The sequence below is a fragment of the Gallus gallus genome, chromosome 3 (assembly GCF_016699485.2).
Source record: "Gallus gallus isolate bGalGal1 chromosome 3, bGalGal1.mat.broiler.GRCg7b, whole genome shotgun sequence".
Taxonomy (NCBI): Eukaryota; Metazoa; Chordata; class Aves; order Galliformes; family Phasianidae; genus Gallus; species Gallus gallus.
Genome location: NC_052534.1, coordinates 62101829 through 62118073, shown reverse-complemented (window position 1 = coordinate 62118073; position 16245 = coordinate 62101829).

Genomic DNA, 16245 nt, shown 5'->3' with positions numbered 1-16245 from the left:
CTTGGTCTTCAATTTGCTTTAATTTGCAGTTCACTAAATTACCATTGTGAATGAATTCTAAGGAACCTTCTTGCTATCAAAGTACTCTACAAAGACTTAGGTCACAGCTTTCAGTTAAAGGAAGCAGTTTAATTTAGATCTTCTACAATTATTACATCTGCAATTACGGAGAGTGGATTTTTCACTGTCAGGCTTAATGTAGCCTGAAAAACATCACCATCTCACACAGGTTAAACACCTTCTTTGCCTAAGAAATCGTTGTTTATTTTTCCTTGCTATCCTAAATAACTGTGAAACAAGCAAAAAGAGCAAGCCCATGCACTGCTTGGGAGCTCTGCCCAGTTCACTGGCCCAGGTGCATGCTGCAGGGACAGGAGACGTGTACTCATGTGGCACACCTCTTCAATGTACTTCAGTTTCCAAGGAAATCACAGCTATAATATATATGAATTGTTAGGGAAAAGGGACGCATAGCAAAGACCTCTACCATGCTATATAGGTCAAGCCAGGACAAACCATGATAGTGTCCTTAATATATGTGACTTAAGTACCCGAATAAAGATCAGGGAGAAAATAAACTGACACAAACAGAAGCTGAAGATCTGAATGCTTTTTGTAGCACTTGGGTTTGTATCCAAGTGGATAGGATATGGCTTTGAAGTGCTTGGGAAAGACAAGGTTTGTGTTGCAGGGGGGATCAACAATACTGTGTTCTGGTGTTTCTGCTTTTTGGGAAGGAGAATGCAGATGCAAATGCATCTTTGATGCAATACCTGACAAGAGGTAGCACCACTGGCAGAGATGTTATCTGTGTCTTTAACAATAGATATATGTTAATTGATGATAACAATAGATGTATGTTTTAAATGCAACTTTGCAGAAAGCAGAACTCCTTTCTGAGACAAGTCATTTAAAATTTTGTTTGGAGTAGGCTTCGGAGTTCAGTTGTTCTGCAATAATGTTATTAAAAGTGGACCATTGTTCAGGGCAAATAAACTGTCTTCCTGAATAACTTCTGCGCTATGAAAGTTGACTTTGTGTCGACATTCATAGAACAGTCAGAAAATAAAGTGATGGATCCCTCATTAGCGTGGTTTAAAATCAGCAGGCATTCATTTTTTCACATTGGTTCTTTAACTGATAAAAGTTGTTTGTCCAAGTGGCTAAAAGAAGCAGAGCACAAGAGAAATGAGATGGCATCAGGAGAGATGGAAGGAGAAAGCACTTGCTGATCCGGAAGCAGGAGCATGGAATTGTCTTCTGCGTTTCATACAGGTGAAATATAGGTCTGCATGAATGTATTTCTAGGAATAAGGAATAAACCAAAGCAGTTTATTGAATATCTTATGAGCACTCATCTTTTTATTAGCCAACATCTTTTATCTGAGACCACAATTCAAGTCTCAGTAATAAAATTTTTGCCTATATTTCATGGAGTTTTTGTATTGCTTTGATACTGTATAAAAAAGTGATTAAACAAATAAATTTAAAAAAAAAAGCAACTAAAAAATGAACAGTACTAGCACAACTTCTCCAATTCAGAAAATAATGATTTATTAAAATACTTATATAGTCCTATTTTCCTATTTTGTTCTGAATGCATGGTGTTTTTGTTTTTGTTTTTTAAGAAAGCAAAACCCGCTGCAGGATTAATATCTCAGCCTTTCCAATCTGCTGTAAAAAAAAAATCCTAGGGAACAATGGGAGATGGCAGAATGAATTTACAGTTTTTATAGAAAGAGACAAATTGGAACATATAGCATTAATTTAACAAATTTCAGTAAGATTGCATAATGTCCTCTGGATTTTCTATCTACATTTTAACAGAAACCTTGGAACAACTTTGAGATTTTCATTCAGAGCAGCTTTCCCTCATGTTGCATGGACAGCAGTGAGTGATGGGACACAATTTGGAGGGTACTGCAGGTGCTACGTGCATATCCAGTATGGGAATGTTCTGTAAAGAGCTCAGTCATGTTCCTTATTCCTGAGGCTCAGGGTTTTCATATTAGAAGGTCTTAATAATTGAGATTATAATTGAATGTGTTTGTTGTGTGTTTTTTTTTTTCCAGGTTGGAAAGACATCTCTTTTTCTGCATTGAAAACAAAACAAATTTTCTTCTATATGCCATAACTCTATTTTCCAATAAATGCTTTACTTCCATCAGCAGAGGTGAGAGGAACAGAATCCTTTTTAAGTTGGAACATTGTTTTCTTATTGCTACAGACCAACTAATATGGCAGAGAGCCAAAATTTCCAGAAGTTAGCAGCAGCACATAAAGCAAATGCATTTGTGTGTTATGGTGTAGCTGCCCTATGGTTATCCTCTGTGCTTGCAGGATGTGGGAGGACAAGGGGAGGTGCAATAGGAGCAGGTCCCCTTCACCTGAAGATTTAGAGCATCTTACTGCCTGCTGCTCCTCCTGCACTCCTGGCCTCTGCTCCTTGATAGGCCAGTGCAAAGCCTGGTTAAAAAGCACCCCATGCTCACTGCCAGGATGTCATTCCTGCTCCTCTCATGCTAGCAGTGAAACACAACCCAGACTTGAGGAGAAGCTCTCTCCCATCTGTGTGAAGGGCAACTTTCTGAATCTTTAGCAGATAACTGGGTTAGTGACAGGGTAAAAGTGACAAATTATATGTATAGTACATGGAGACTAGTTTTAACAAGAAATTTCAGAGATTACCTATAATTTTTTTCTGAGCGAAACACACACTATTTTATAACTTCCCAGTAATTGCTCAAACTAATCTTAGTTTCTCTCTGGGAGAGGGAGACTCAGATGAAATAGTATTTGGTTGCCAGTGCATTTAATAATGCTTAATGGCATATTATTTCTTACTACAAGCACAGAACTTGTTATTTTTACTTCTCTACAGCAAGAAAAATGACATGCTTCTTGAACACTGGAAGACTACAATTGTTGCACAGCATTTTTACCTCTGTTTGTCTGCATCTTCAAATCAGGAGTAAAGTGAGGGAATCAGCCTGTGTGAAGAAAAATGACAGTGCACAGTTTGACCACAGAGAAAGTCACAGCTAAGATTAGAGAGTAAAACCTCACCCAAATCTTTGGCTGTGCCCTGCTGATATACTTTGTTGTCCTGTTGTTCCCCAATTTAGATCATCTTTACCTTGCTGAAATTTGAGTCAGTCCAAGGAGAAGTGATGGTAATTCACGTGTCTCTAAGGTGAGCGTTGTCCCTTTCCCCTATTGTAGGGAAGCTGTTTTGTCAAGGGAGTTGGACTTAACGATTCTCAGAGATCCCTTCCAACCTTGATGATTCTGTGATTCTGTAACTCTGTGAAAACAAGATGATCTACTTGTCCCTGGAGTTTGCACGTGTGTTCCTGACCCCACTGGTGATCTTGTGCACATGTATCTCAGTGTTGCTCAGAATCTGGGTAAGTTTACTGGTTCTCATCATTGATTTCCTGTACCCTCAGAATGCATGCTTAGTGTTTCCTGGTCTGCCTGGCCCTGGCTATGTTTGGTGAGGTGCATTGCTGTGCCCTGAGGAGGCCATGAGGACTTTCTCTGCACTTCCAGTGGAACTGGAGTGAGAAGAGGGGATGAACCTCAGTCGAGGTGTCCACAGGACAGGCTGCTGGGAGCTACGACCCTTAGGAATGAAGGAGAAACTCTCCAAGTGGGATCAGAGAGGCAGAGAGGAGATGTGAGAAGGCAGGTGATCTGCAGTGCAGTACGAGGGCTGGTGGTAGTGGGCAGGAGGGTGGAGAAGACTGGTCAGTGGCTGGGAATGCTCTCAACACACTTTTGTTGTAACAGGCTTTGCTTCACTGTAGTCACCTTGACTTGCAGTGCTCAGTGCAAGCCAGCTCAAATCCACCCTGTGTGGCCCCAGGTTGGGGCTGGGTCACCGTTTGGTACAGACCTAGAAATGAAAGCAAAACAGAATGTGGGAAAAACCTGCAGCTGAAGGGAGGTAAGCATGTGGAGAGGAGAAAGCCAAAATATCTCTGTGTTCGGATTGATCTTTGGAGTTGTCCCCAGATATTTTTAGGTTAAAGAACTGACAATTACTTGGCAGATAACCCATAGAGACACCTATCTTGACAGAATTAGGAATTGTGCATTCCAAGGGTGACATGTCCTTGAACAAGTTTTGGGAAACAGTTCATACACAAGTGCCATCCTTAAGCATCATTCATGCATGCCTGCTTGTTCGACTGTCAGAGCACTAAGACAAATATGTTGTTGTGGTCAATGCAAGAGAACACTGACACTCGATTTACAGCTGAGTTCCTCCATACCATTTTTAAAACAGAGTACACTGTTGATTGAGTGTAGTGGTGTGTTGCAAAGATATGTATTTTTTATTTTTTTCAGATTTCTCCCTTGAGAGTCTGGTAAGAGGAGCAACAGGTAGTTTACTGAACTACTCACAAATACTTCCAGCTTTTAAGCTCTGGAAACTTGTTTCAGACAGTTCTGTTTAAATAAAGCTAGGATTCTATGGTTTAATTGAACCAATTCTCATATCTCTGTGATTCCTAGTTTATTCTTGGTTAGGAAAAATTTATAGTAACTCTAAAGAAGCCACTTGTCAGAAATGTAATTTTAAAATTATTTAGGAAGACTGCATAAACTTTTTTAAATTACAGACTTAACCATACAAAGAAATACATTTGGAACAATTTAGGCTGCACCTATTATGCTGTAAAGCTATTTTGCCTAGGTACTCTGTATGGATTCAGGGGGCATCTTGTCAATGTGTATAAATACCTGAAGGGATAGTGCAAAGAGGATGGAGCCAGGCTTTTTCAGTGGTGTCCAGTGAAAGGACAAGGGCCAGTGGGCACAAACTGGAACACAGAAGGCCCTGTACTGGAACACCAGGAAGCACTTACGTGCAGTGTGGGTGACGGAGCACTGGCAAAGGTTGCTCAGAAAAGTTTGGAGTCTCCTCCTTGGCGATCTTCAGGATGTGGACCTGGGCAATGTGAGCAGGGGTTGGACCAGATGGACCCAGAGGTCCCTGTCAACCTCAGCTGGTCTGTTATTCTATGACATTCAGCACTATTTGTAAAAAGGGCAAAAGGAGGTTGGAGCAGCCATCAAGTGTCTGCTGCAGGATATTTTCATTTTCTAAATTTGTGAATAATTCTTAGCAATATATGGCAAAGTTGTAGGTAGATGTTTTGATGGGTCATGGTAGGATGCACGTGAGAAAGAACGTGTTGGAAATCTCAGAGGGAATTGTTATATAAAGTCTAGGTAATTTCATACTGGTTTATGCAAATGGTTTCTGAGCAACTTTATTAACAAAATATCATTAAAAATATTAATATTAACATAATAATATATTATAATATAATAATATATAATATAAATATAACATATTTATATATATTATAATATAAATAAAATATTATTATATTTATAATATTTATATATAAAATATAGATATAATATATAATGATATAATATAACATAATAATGTTAACAAAATATTAACAGAAACGTCACAGGAAGACAGTTTTTGTTGTTGGTGAGTGGTTTTTTTTTTTTTTTTTTTTTTTTTTTTGTATATGTTCTGTTGTTTTAGTCATTCTGGAAAATTCTAGGGGCTCAGTTCACAATGTGCCCACACTGGCATCCAGAGACAGCAGAGTGCTGGTAGCAGTTCACTCACTGTTGGGTGAATCACAGAGAGGCCGAAGTACTCTACATTGCATAGTAAAGCTGTGAGATTGGCCAGTAGAACCTAAAAATTGGGAGGTGCTGAGTCAAGGCTTCTAGACAGTGATTTAATGTATCTCTCATCAGCAAGTTTCAGTCCACCTACTGTAAAAAAAAAATCACTGACGAGGGCATTAATGCCAAACTGTTTATGCTTTCTGATCTCCCTTGAGCACAACAGCCTTCAGTAGCATTATAACTTTTCAGTTGTTTCTCTCATGTCAGCAGGTGTGAATTACAGCACTGTAATTTAAAATAACAGACACAGTGTGAAGCCTAAAATAATGAGAAATCTAGAACAACTGTACAAGCAGATGGTTTTATAGGCCAGCATTCAAAAGAAGATATAATGCTATTCAGTCTTGAATTTAAAAAGACAAGGATCCTTTGAACTCATTGAAGCTACTGGGCAGCCTTCATTACAAAAAATGAGTTTGGGATCTTTGCCAAAGTATTAATATCCTTCTTCAGAATTGTTCAGAACAAACACAGAGATCTTAAAAGTCTTGAACAAAGTTATTTCCACACAACCATACAGCAAAAATTGATACTAAGAGAGTAACGATCTCATTTTGTGACAGCCGAAAATGCTTTTGACTGCATTATTGGGAGATGCTAGGCTAAGGTGGCTTTAGCAAGACCTTTGTTCAACAGAATAATTGTAGTGTGGTGTATAGCATCTATTCAGTTCCAAGAAAATTCTTTTTTTTTTTTTTTTTTTTTTTTTTTTTTTTTTTTTTTACAATTTCAGAGGAATGACCATCCAGTAGTGCTTCCCCTGTCCTTAACAGGATTCCAGGAAGTAGAGAAAAACAAGCAGTCAGAGATGAGAAATCATCCCTCGCATTCCCAATAAGCCTTGGCCTTTCCAGTGATGCAGAGGGCAATTACTGTAATCTTTACTCTCTATAAAGTGCAGGTGAGTCATAGTAGTAAAGAGCTTGTATCTTTTTTTGTATTTATTCTGCCAAACCTGAGCTCTTGATTCTCGATACCACAGCTATCACATATTTAGCTGAAGACTGAATGAAACTGGTGGTTAAAACATAACTTTCCCAGCAAAGATTGCCTTTCTTTAGTTTTAGATTATTTTGTCAGAATTTAGATCCTGTACTGCTTTTGTGATAATACTGAGGTAGTGAGAAAATTGTGGTTTCTGTGTAATAGTGCTGAATGCTGGCTGAGGATAAATGGGTTTGTTTCTCAGTTCTGCTCCAGATTTCCCTAGGATGATGAACGAGCCAGTTAAGCAGCCTGTGCTTTACTTCTTTGAGAAACCTGAAGGGTAAGCAGCCCCATGTGCTTATCTCTTGGCCAGAATATTTTCTGGCAATTCTTGATCATCTAAAAGTTGTGGTCAAGAAGAAAATGGTGGAATGGAAGGGACACACCAAGCTCGATTAATTCTAGTGAGGTGGAAAGGAGGAGAAGTTGAATGACAGAGGAAATACTTATGAAAGATTAGCAGAAATATTTTTACAGCTATTGTACACTTCCTTTCATTTTCTATATTTACATATAGTCCAGCTTTTCTTACATGACTCTCTCGCTTTTTGTCATTACAAACCGTTCAGCTCTTTCAGGCATTGATCTAAGAAAAACCTACAGAAAAAATGTCTTTTCAGTCTTCATATTTACAGTACTATCTGTCTGTTCCTCCAAGTGCATTTCTCATACAGGTGGTTTTTTTTTTTTTTTCCTTTTATGTTGAAACTAAATTTAAAAGTCCTCATTGACAGGATATATAGGTATATTTGATAGTATGCGCAGCCATCAAGGATTATAACTTCTCTTCCAGTAATGCTTTGCTCTATTGTCCAAATATAGCACATTCCTACCAGCCTTGGCAGTGTCTGGACCTTTGGTGATGCTGGTCATTACATCCCCATGAGGGGTATTGTGGAAATGAACTGCTGAATTCACTTCATAGCTCTTAATCATACTAAGAAACGTAGTAACATTTTACCCTAAACACTTTTTCTCTCAAGATTTCCCTCCCTCTGGATATATTCCTACTGCCTTATGGCATTACCTGTAGTCCACTCACAGATCAACTCAATGGGATTTTTCCCATTGATTCCATTACTTACTTTGTTTTACTTGGTATTATTGATTCATATTCACTTTAGCTTGGACCCTGAGGCTAAACACTTCTAGAAGGAGAAACTCCTTCTGTCAGGAGTACCTCATTTTCAGCAAGAGATAAGATTTCCGAGACTGGAAATATTAATGTGGACCTGAATCAAGGAAAACAAAAACCTACACATTCCCGCTTATTCAGCACATTTTATGCCTCCCAGAAATACACATGCACCCAGACTTACATTATTATTTAGACATCTCTTCATTTAATCCTTCAACGGTTGAAGCACTGAATCTTTCTTCTTGTGTTATTTTTTCTTCCTTCTGGAGCCTTCAGTCTCCTGTTTCTCCTCAATTGCTGTATCAAGCTCAACACAGGCATCTGCTGCTCAGGAAATATTTTGTGGTTTTCCTACTATCTACAGGTGGTTACATTTGGCTGCATTTCCCAGCCCTACTGCTTCCATATTTCTCAGATGGAAAGATACAGCAGCAAGAGTATTTAGCATGGTTTTGAGAAATATATACCTGTCAGAAAATTTACACTTCCTCTGAATATAGTTTCTATTTATTTATTTATTTGGATTGAAGGACAGCAGAGTGAGTAGTGGGTGAGTATCTGGGACATTCACACTGCATACAGAGATCCCTAGGAATCTACTTTAGCCCACAGCCAAGAACCTGTTCTTTCCACACCTGATCTGAGTACAGAACCACTTGATCACTTTAGAGCAGAGCTCTCTTCTAGCTCTCATAACAAAAAAGTCAATGTTCCCCTGCTCCATGCCTATATGATTTCCAGCATGTTTCTACAACAGTTATGTTGCCGTAGTTAATCAAGATCGGATGCTTTATTCTCTCCCCATATTTTGTTTCTGCCTGAATGTGATTTCTGCCTCTAGTGCTGGTTTGTCCTGTGCCTGTTATTTGACACACATTTCTGCTGCTCAGTTGCCTATAAAACAGGGATGAGACATTTTTTTTTTTCCCTGGGATGCCTTCCTAGTATTATAATAAGTGAATTTTAATGTAAACATGTAAATAGATTGAAGAATGCTAAATACTGCTCAAATGAAAAGCAGTATTCATACAGATACACCATCAGGTTCTAAGCTGAATGGAATTCTGTCTTAAATAAGCATGTAGTTATTGCTATTCATTATTTTGCTTTCTACAGCGCAATAAGGATGATTTTGCAGCTCTGATGACAATGAATATAAAGAGAGAAATATATATCTGTATCATGAATGCTAAACTACATAATATATCATACGGGTAGCATCAGATGAATTTATTTATGCATTTCTGTGTATGTTAAACTTTTGATGGATCCTTGTGGGTTTTTTTTCAGCCATTGCTTTTGCACACAGAAAAAAATGCAATAGTTTATTTTAGACTGTGAAAAAAATAATCACTCACTATCATTTGGGTTTATTTCCCAGATGGCATACTATGAAGCTGTTAGTAGACAAAATCTTAATATTCCTGCAGTTTATAACTGTAGATACTGAGTTTCACTTGGTCTTTCACATTCTGTTCATGATGAACCTTACAGATATTCATGTCAGATACATAGTTATGAATCTGCATGTGATTCTAAGGTGTGATTTTAATGTAGGTTTGTATAAAAGGCAAAATATAATTGTATAAACTAAAATGCATCTGCTGAGAAGTATTTGAACGTGAGGTATTTTTTCTGTTCATGGGGTGTGTTGTGTTTGGAGGCTTTACATTGTACATTTCACTACAGGCAGTGAAACATACTGTGAAGCAGATGAACCACTGATGCTTTCTTCTTAGAGTTGTATTTCCTGGAAGATAAAATGTTTTCATTTTAGGAGTCTGTGCATTATCTGCTGTACTACACCTAATAGGGTTGACCTATCACGATATCATGAACACCTTCCCTCTGATAGTGCACCATTAGAGTTGGCAGAAGTTTTTCTGGTGATGAAACATAGGCTTGGAGCTGGCAGTAAGGACTGAGTGCTCTGCTGATCTGCTGGATGTCATTTCTGGGGGACACCCAGCAAAGATTGATCCATGTTCCCTCTCAAAGAATTGTGCAATGATCCTTCCCTTGCTAAACAAGACAGATTTGTCCATACACTTGGCCAGCCTGGACACAGTGGTACATGCTTTTTTGAAGACCTTTGTCTTTAACAAGTTGCTACAGTGTGATTGGGTCCCAGAAGTATCAAGAATTACAGTGTTTGATTCTGTTTGGCAACACTAAGGTGGCCTATAGTTTGTATTACAAAGTTTCTGAATCAAATATGCTAAACTTTTAGTTTCCTCCCAGTAATTTGATGATCCATGTGCCCTTTACATATTGTGATTTTTTTTTCTTTTCTTTTTTTTTTTTTTTTTTCGCTGACCCATTCCTAACCTTCTTTCAATATCCCCTTTGGCCTCACAAATGAGTGGAGCAGAAGAAGGTAATAAATACGAAAGGGTCTTTATAATTGGAAAAATGTAAGACTCTTTTCATATTCTCATGGGATATCATACCCTATAATTCACAAAATTTTCCTGTGGCTAGTTCAGGTAGTTAGGAGTTTACATTGTTCCCATTAAAAGCCAAAGGCATGTCTTTGCTCCTCCAGTGATTTTAATGAAGGCAGCTTCAAAACTTACTAAAATACTGTATCATTTAAAAATTTCAGAGTATCTGGTTATGATTCTGAAAGGTTAATAACATTTTAAATTGGAACTACAAAATACTAATCGTGCTTCCTTCTTAAGTCAAATGCACTTTATGTCTGTTACTATGGTGATGATAATTAATATACATAGAATTGTAACAAGCTGAAATAGACTGGATAATGCAGTGTGTGGAGCAGTTCCTGGAAGAATTTAATGTCCTCAGCTCCCAGCGCTGATGGTGAAATGCATCTCAAAGGAAAACCACTGCATTTTGCAGAGTCAGGTCCTGTAACTTTTGTCAACTAGGAGTGGAGTATTTCAAATTGTACTGCATAATCCTACTGAAGGCAACCAGATGTGACTCCATAGCAAGAGACAGCACCAAACTGAAACATCAGTCCTGTGAGGTTCAACAGAATCTCAGTTCCTACTGAAGTTTGCACAGGCAGTTCAAGACAGCTTAAATGCTTACCTGTAAGGCGCTCAAAGTGCTATTCAATTCTAAATGATTCGAGCACTGCTAAATGACTCCTGCAAAATAATTCCTGCCTGTGGCAGAGAAGTGAAAATGAACAGGACAGAAAATATAGCTAATGTGCTATTTAGGAAGTCAGGGAAGAGACTTTGATTTTACTTCTATTTTCAAACAATTTCTATGTGAAGACACTTTGTGAATCTCCCCCCGTTGTCTTCCCTTTTCTCCCTAAACTTTCAACTATCTCTAGAATTTGTTTTCAATTGTGTATAAACAAACCAGTTTTAAAAGATCAATTCCTGCATTTCCTGTGCTTCCTCTTACAGGCAAGGAAATACTATGCAGGCGGTGCGTGAGGGCATGCAAGTAAACTCACTCCAAGTGTTTTCATATGTGTCTTATACATATACATCCTAGGAACACATTTCTCCTTCCTCAGAAAACAGGAAAACTAGATGACCTTTAAGGGTCCCTTCCAACTCAAATGATTCTACATTTCTATGACACTACAGGCTGGTTAGCGGGTGTTTTGAGGACTTCATCCCAGGAATATTTTTATTTTAGTTCTCTGTTAAATGGAACTGGGATTTTTTTTTTAATATGTCATCTGTTACTGTGTATATACTATTAAAATTAATTTTATATTTATCCTATTTTGGAGAAATCTCATTGTAATATATATGTTTTTCAGCCAAGGGTCCAATTTAATCAAAACTAAAATTAAACTTATTTAAGAAAATGCTGCTGTAGAAAATCATTCATCCTAGATTTTAATCCTTCTGTGGTTGGAGGGTTCCTCTGATTCCCTGTGAGATACGCCTTACCTCCACGGTCTACCCTCCAAAAAAGTATGAACTGTGTTTTTTAGGTAAAAGATGAGACCTCTTACATGAATCCATTAATCAGATGGAGTAAAATATGTAGCTGGAGGTGCAGTTTTAGAAAATCATATTTATCTCCTGTACTTCTGCTACAGTGTGAGTGTAGTGGAAAGTGTCTCTGTTATTCACCAAGATTTGTTAAACTTCAGTTACCAAAAGAACTTGAGAGAATCACCGAGCTAGCACGTTACGTATTAAGGAAGCTCATCTCTTATGTGCTGCTTTCAGTTAGCTTAAAAACATACAGGTAAAGAAGTGTGAAGATTGGATAGGACTTATTTATTTTTCTTAAGCAGGTGTTTACCATTTTAGGAAAAGGCAGGTTTGGCATTTAAAAGCCTTAAAACAGAGTGTTTATCACAGGCACTGAAACAAAAGCTTCTTGAATTCTAAATTACAAACCTGGTCAGGAATCGACTATCTGACCATGACTTTTAACTCTCCTTAAAGACAAACAGTATGCTTTTGTGACTCTCAGCATCCTAGAAGAAAAAATGGCACAAGCAGCTCTGCAAGGTTCTCACAGAGGAATAACAAATACAGAGCTAAACCATTTTAAATGTGGAAATGTCTTTGTTAGCTGGGAACCTGTGTTGCCTGTGCTACCTAGTTGTGCAAAACAACTCAGCATTGTTTTTGTAGTAGCTTTAAACCTATTGTTTTCTGATGGAAAGATTCAGAAAGAGAGCCTGTACTTCCATATTTTGTTTGGAGCCAAGGCTCGTGCACCGGCAGAGCTCACAGTAACTGAGCTATGGCATTATTCTGCCCAGTGACAGGTAGGGAAAACAACAGCATACCAATTTGCCTGCTTTTCACAAGTCTCTAAACTCCACGTGTAATCAAAGGGACTTTTCATATTTAATAGTATTTATTTTGTGTGTCAGATAACACTTGTTAAAAGTCATCGGTTTTTCATTACCAAGATCATTAATACTATTGGTGATACCGTGACATGAATAACTCTTCACTTGTTTGTCACAGCTGCAAATTGACTTTCTAATGATCCAGCCATAAATTTTTCTTTTCAGGAACAAATTCAGAAGTATCAGACCTGTTTCTTACCTCCTTTTTTAATGTAAAGTGATGTTAAAACAGTGATTCTAGAAGGAGGCACTCTTCCGGAAGGTCATATTTTCAAATAGGTAACGTGTTGCTGATGGAGCAGTGTTTTTGTCCATTCAAATTTTGCTGACTTTTCCATCTGTTCCCCCTGCTGTGAAAGGACACCTGGCAAAAAGACCAGATCTTGTTTTTGTCCTGCGTGTGCACACTGGCCTGTTAACCTTTGCATTGCTACTGCTGTGCGTGATGGAAAGGACAAAATTCTGCTGGGCTGGCAGGCAGGAAATCCGTCTGCTCTATGCTTTCAGTTTTACTTGCAAACTGAGCCAACGAGTTACAGGGAGGAATCAAAGTGCACTTGTGATGCTTTTTCAGAGCATAAAGACAGATGGAGGTTCTTGTCAATTTTTTTTTTTTTTTCATAAAGATGGAAGAAAAGCCCTTAACATGAATTTACTCTCATACAAGACTGCAGATGTACATCTAGCCTTAGATCTTAAGGTCAACACTAAGCCAGAAGGCCATTTAGTCTTGCCTCGTATGAAAATCAAGGTGTGAGTTTCCTTCAGTTCTTTAGCCAGGCAGAGATCATTGATTAATATGTAACTTCTAGGAGACATCATGGAGTGCAGAATACAGAGCTCCCCTTTTCGGTTTCTTGTAGTTACTCATTGCCCTAATGCTAAATATTTTTGCTGGTGTAAATATGGCTGTATAATTCCTTGGCTTGAGAGGCCACTTGGGCCTCTACTTTCTAATACTGCAAATTTCTTGTGATTGGCCTGTCTAGGCTTCATTTAACAAATCCAAATTAGCAGAAAAATAAGAAATTAAGAACTCTTGTTAGGATACAAGATGTTAAATGTGTCTGCAGTGAATGCCCAGTCTGGATAGTAAAGGCAGAAGAGTTGCCACTTGAGTCCTAACACAGAAAATGAAATGTAATGAGGAGTGCATCATCAGATTTGGCTATGCTAGATGGCAGTTTAATGACAGTACCCGGCCAGCTCCAATAGTTTGTTGTGTTGTTAGCAGGCATTAGGTGATATACTGACAGAAAACTCCATTTCAGTTTGGATTGTTAAAACAGAAAAAACAGAGCACCACCCAAACAGCACTATGGTCAGAAGGCAATTGTTAGAGGCAAAATAATTCAGCTTGGTTGCTCAGCTTATTTCCTTGGTGAGAGTGTGAACTGGAGCTAAAACTTCCCAAAGGCGTCCTTGCTGAAGGTGAGAGCCAATCTAGAGAGATCAGCCAGGCTTGCAGCTGAATCCAGCGCAGTACTAACAATGGCAAGTAATGTCCCAATAAAACTGCCAAGGCCAGACTTAATTTTATGGACTTCAGTAGTCATCTGCCCGAGCGGTGAGTGCTGCAAACTTTGACTATCTCAATGTTTGTTCTGCTTTTGTTGATTCTCCTGTCACTTTCATCTTGAACAAAGTCTCTGGGAATGGAGGAGACCAAAGGAACCTTGCCCCTAGCTCACCAAGGGCAAGCCAGTTTGGTGGAAAGCCCTTAAGGAATAAAGTCTGTTGTTCAGTTTGCTTGCCAAGAGGGTTGTAGATTTGGATTCTGTCATTTTGATTTTGGTAGTGAAGAAGAAATTTCCTTTTCTATTTGTTGCCAAGATATAGTTTGCTTTATTCACCAAGACCTTCTAATTCAAAAGACTTTGCAAAGTCAGACAAACATCATTTGAATGTTAATTGAAGTGGATGACTTGATTTTTTGTTGTTGTTGTTTAAATCAATCTTTATAGTGTACTCTGGTAGACATCATACATCTCTGCATGCACTACTTGATGAAGTAAGATATTAAGGAAATTCCACGAAGATCTATGTGTAGGAAAGGCTTTATCTGTAAAGGGAGGTGGAACTACAGGAACCCCCTAAGGATATAAAACCTTGAGAATAAGCTGTCAGTACGGAAGAAGACTGTGCAATCCAGACTGATTTGACAAACACCTGCTTTGGGAGGACTGAGTGTTTAGTGTAGAGAAACAGGTGCATTAGCATGTTTTCGGTCAAGGTGCATCTGGAGAGGAAAGGTTACCTGCTTTGTTGGGTCACATTAAAACAATCATAGGAGTAACTAGTCACTAAGGTACTACAGAAAATAATAAATCAATATGAAAACCACAGCCTATGCAGTGGGAGCAGTAATGTTCTCTTTTACATGCAGAAATTACTCTATATTGGGAAAGAGTGTGCAGTGTTTCCCCTTAATGATACAAAATAAATGTGAAAAAGCTACATGACCCTGATAATCTTTTCTCTCAAAATCACAAGTGATGTCTTTAGTATCAAATAGTGAACAAGTAAATAGTTCTGTAATCAGAGAAGAGCTTGAATAATTCATTTTGGATAGAATGAAATAAAATACCTCTGACAGTAATCAATCAACCCATTACAACCTTGCTTCCGGTGGTTCCAATCTTTTTTTTTTTTTTTTTTTTTTTTTTTTTCCAGGAGAGATGTCAGCAGTCACCCGTGACAAGGATAAAGCAGGACAGGCAATGTGGCAACTGAAGAGAAAAAGCTGTAATGCCATAGCAAATGTATCTACTGCTATTATTTGCTCTCATGAGTGGAAATTAAAATTAAAAAAGCACTTGTACAAGCTGTTGTCATTACAGGTAACAGAACTGATACCCTCTAGAGTGCATAAGTGCCGATGCACAACTAAAGTGTCCCCTAGATGAACTTCTGTACAATTGCCTTCTCATAGAAAAGACAAGAATTTCTGAAATTTGCCATATACACAGTTGAAATATTAACTTGTCATATGTAGTGCCACTGACAAGAGTTCATTGCAGCATTCAGCCTGAACTGAAGAAGTTACCTGCAAGTTTGGTCAGTAAATACCTACATTTGTGTTCCTTAAACCAGAGGCATGCCCTACCCCTATTACTCTGAAACTCCACAGCTTAATCCTCAATATTACTGAGAAGCTCAAAGATAGTAGCTATAGTTTCATGGTTCTTTGTTGCTAAAGTGAAGGAAATTGAGAAGGATGATGATGGTGTAGCTTAAAACATGGCAGCTAGTTAAAAAAAAAAAATACCAATAATGAAATGGAGCTTTTGTTACTAACGCATTTCAGTAGCATGAAAAAAGTGTTATGTTGATGATGAGGAGAATTTGCTACGTATTATAGTCTTAACTAATAAAATGCTACTATAATGCTGGGAAATTGAAGATTTTAACTCCTGTTTTATGAGTCATCTGAGCTTTCAAAGTAATGAGTGTACATTAACATTTACATTGCTTTGGGCTGGATGTAGGTTTAGACACCATCTGTAAGAAGATGTAAAGACATTTTTGTCCATATCCCTGCCTTTGGTTGGTGTTGAGGTAACTCATTTTCCCCTTTAACTTATTATCT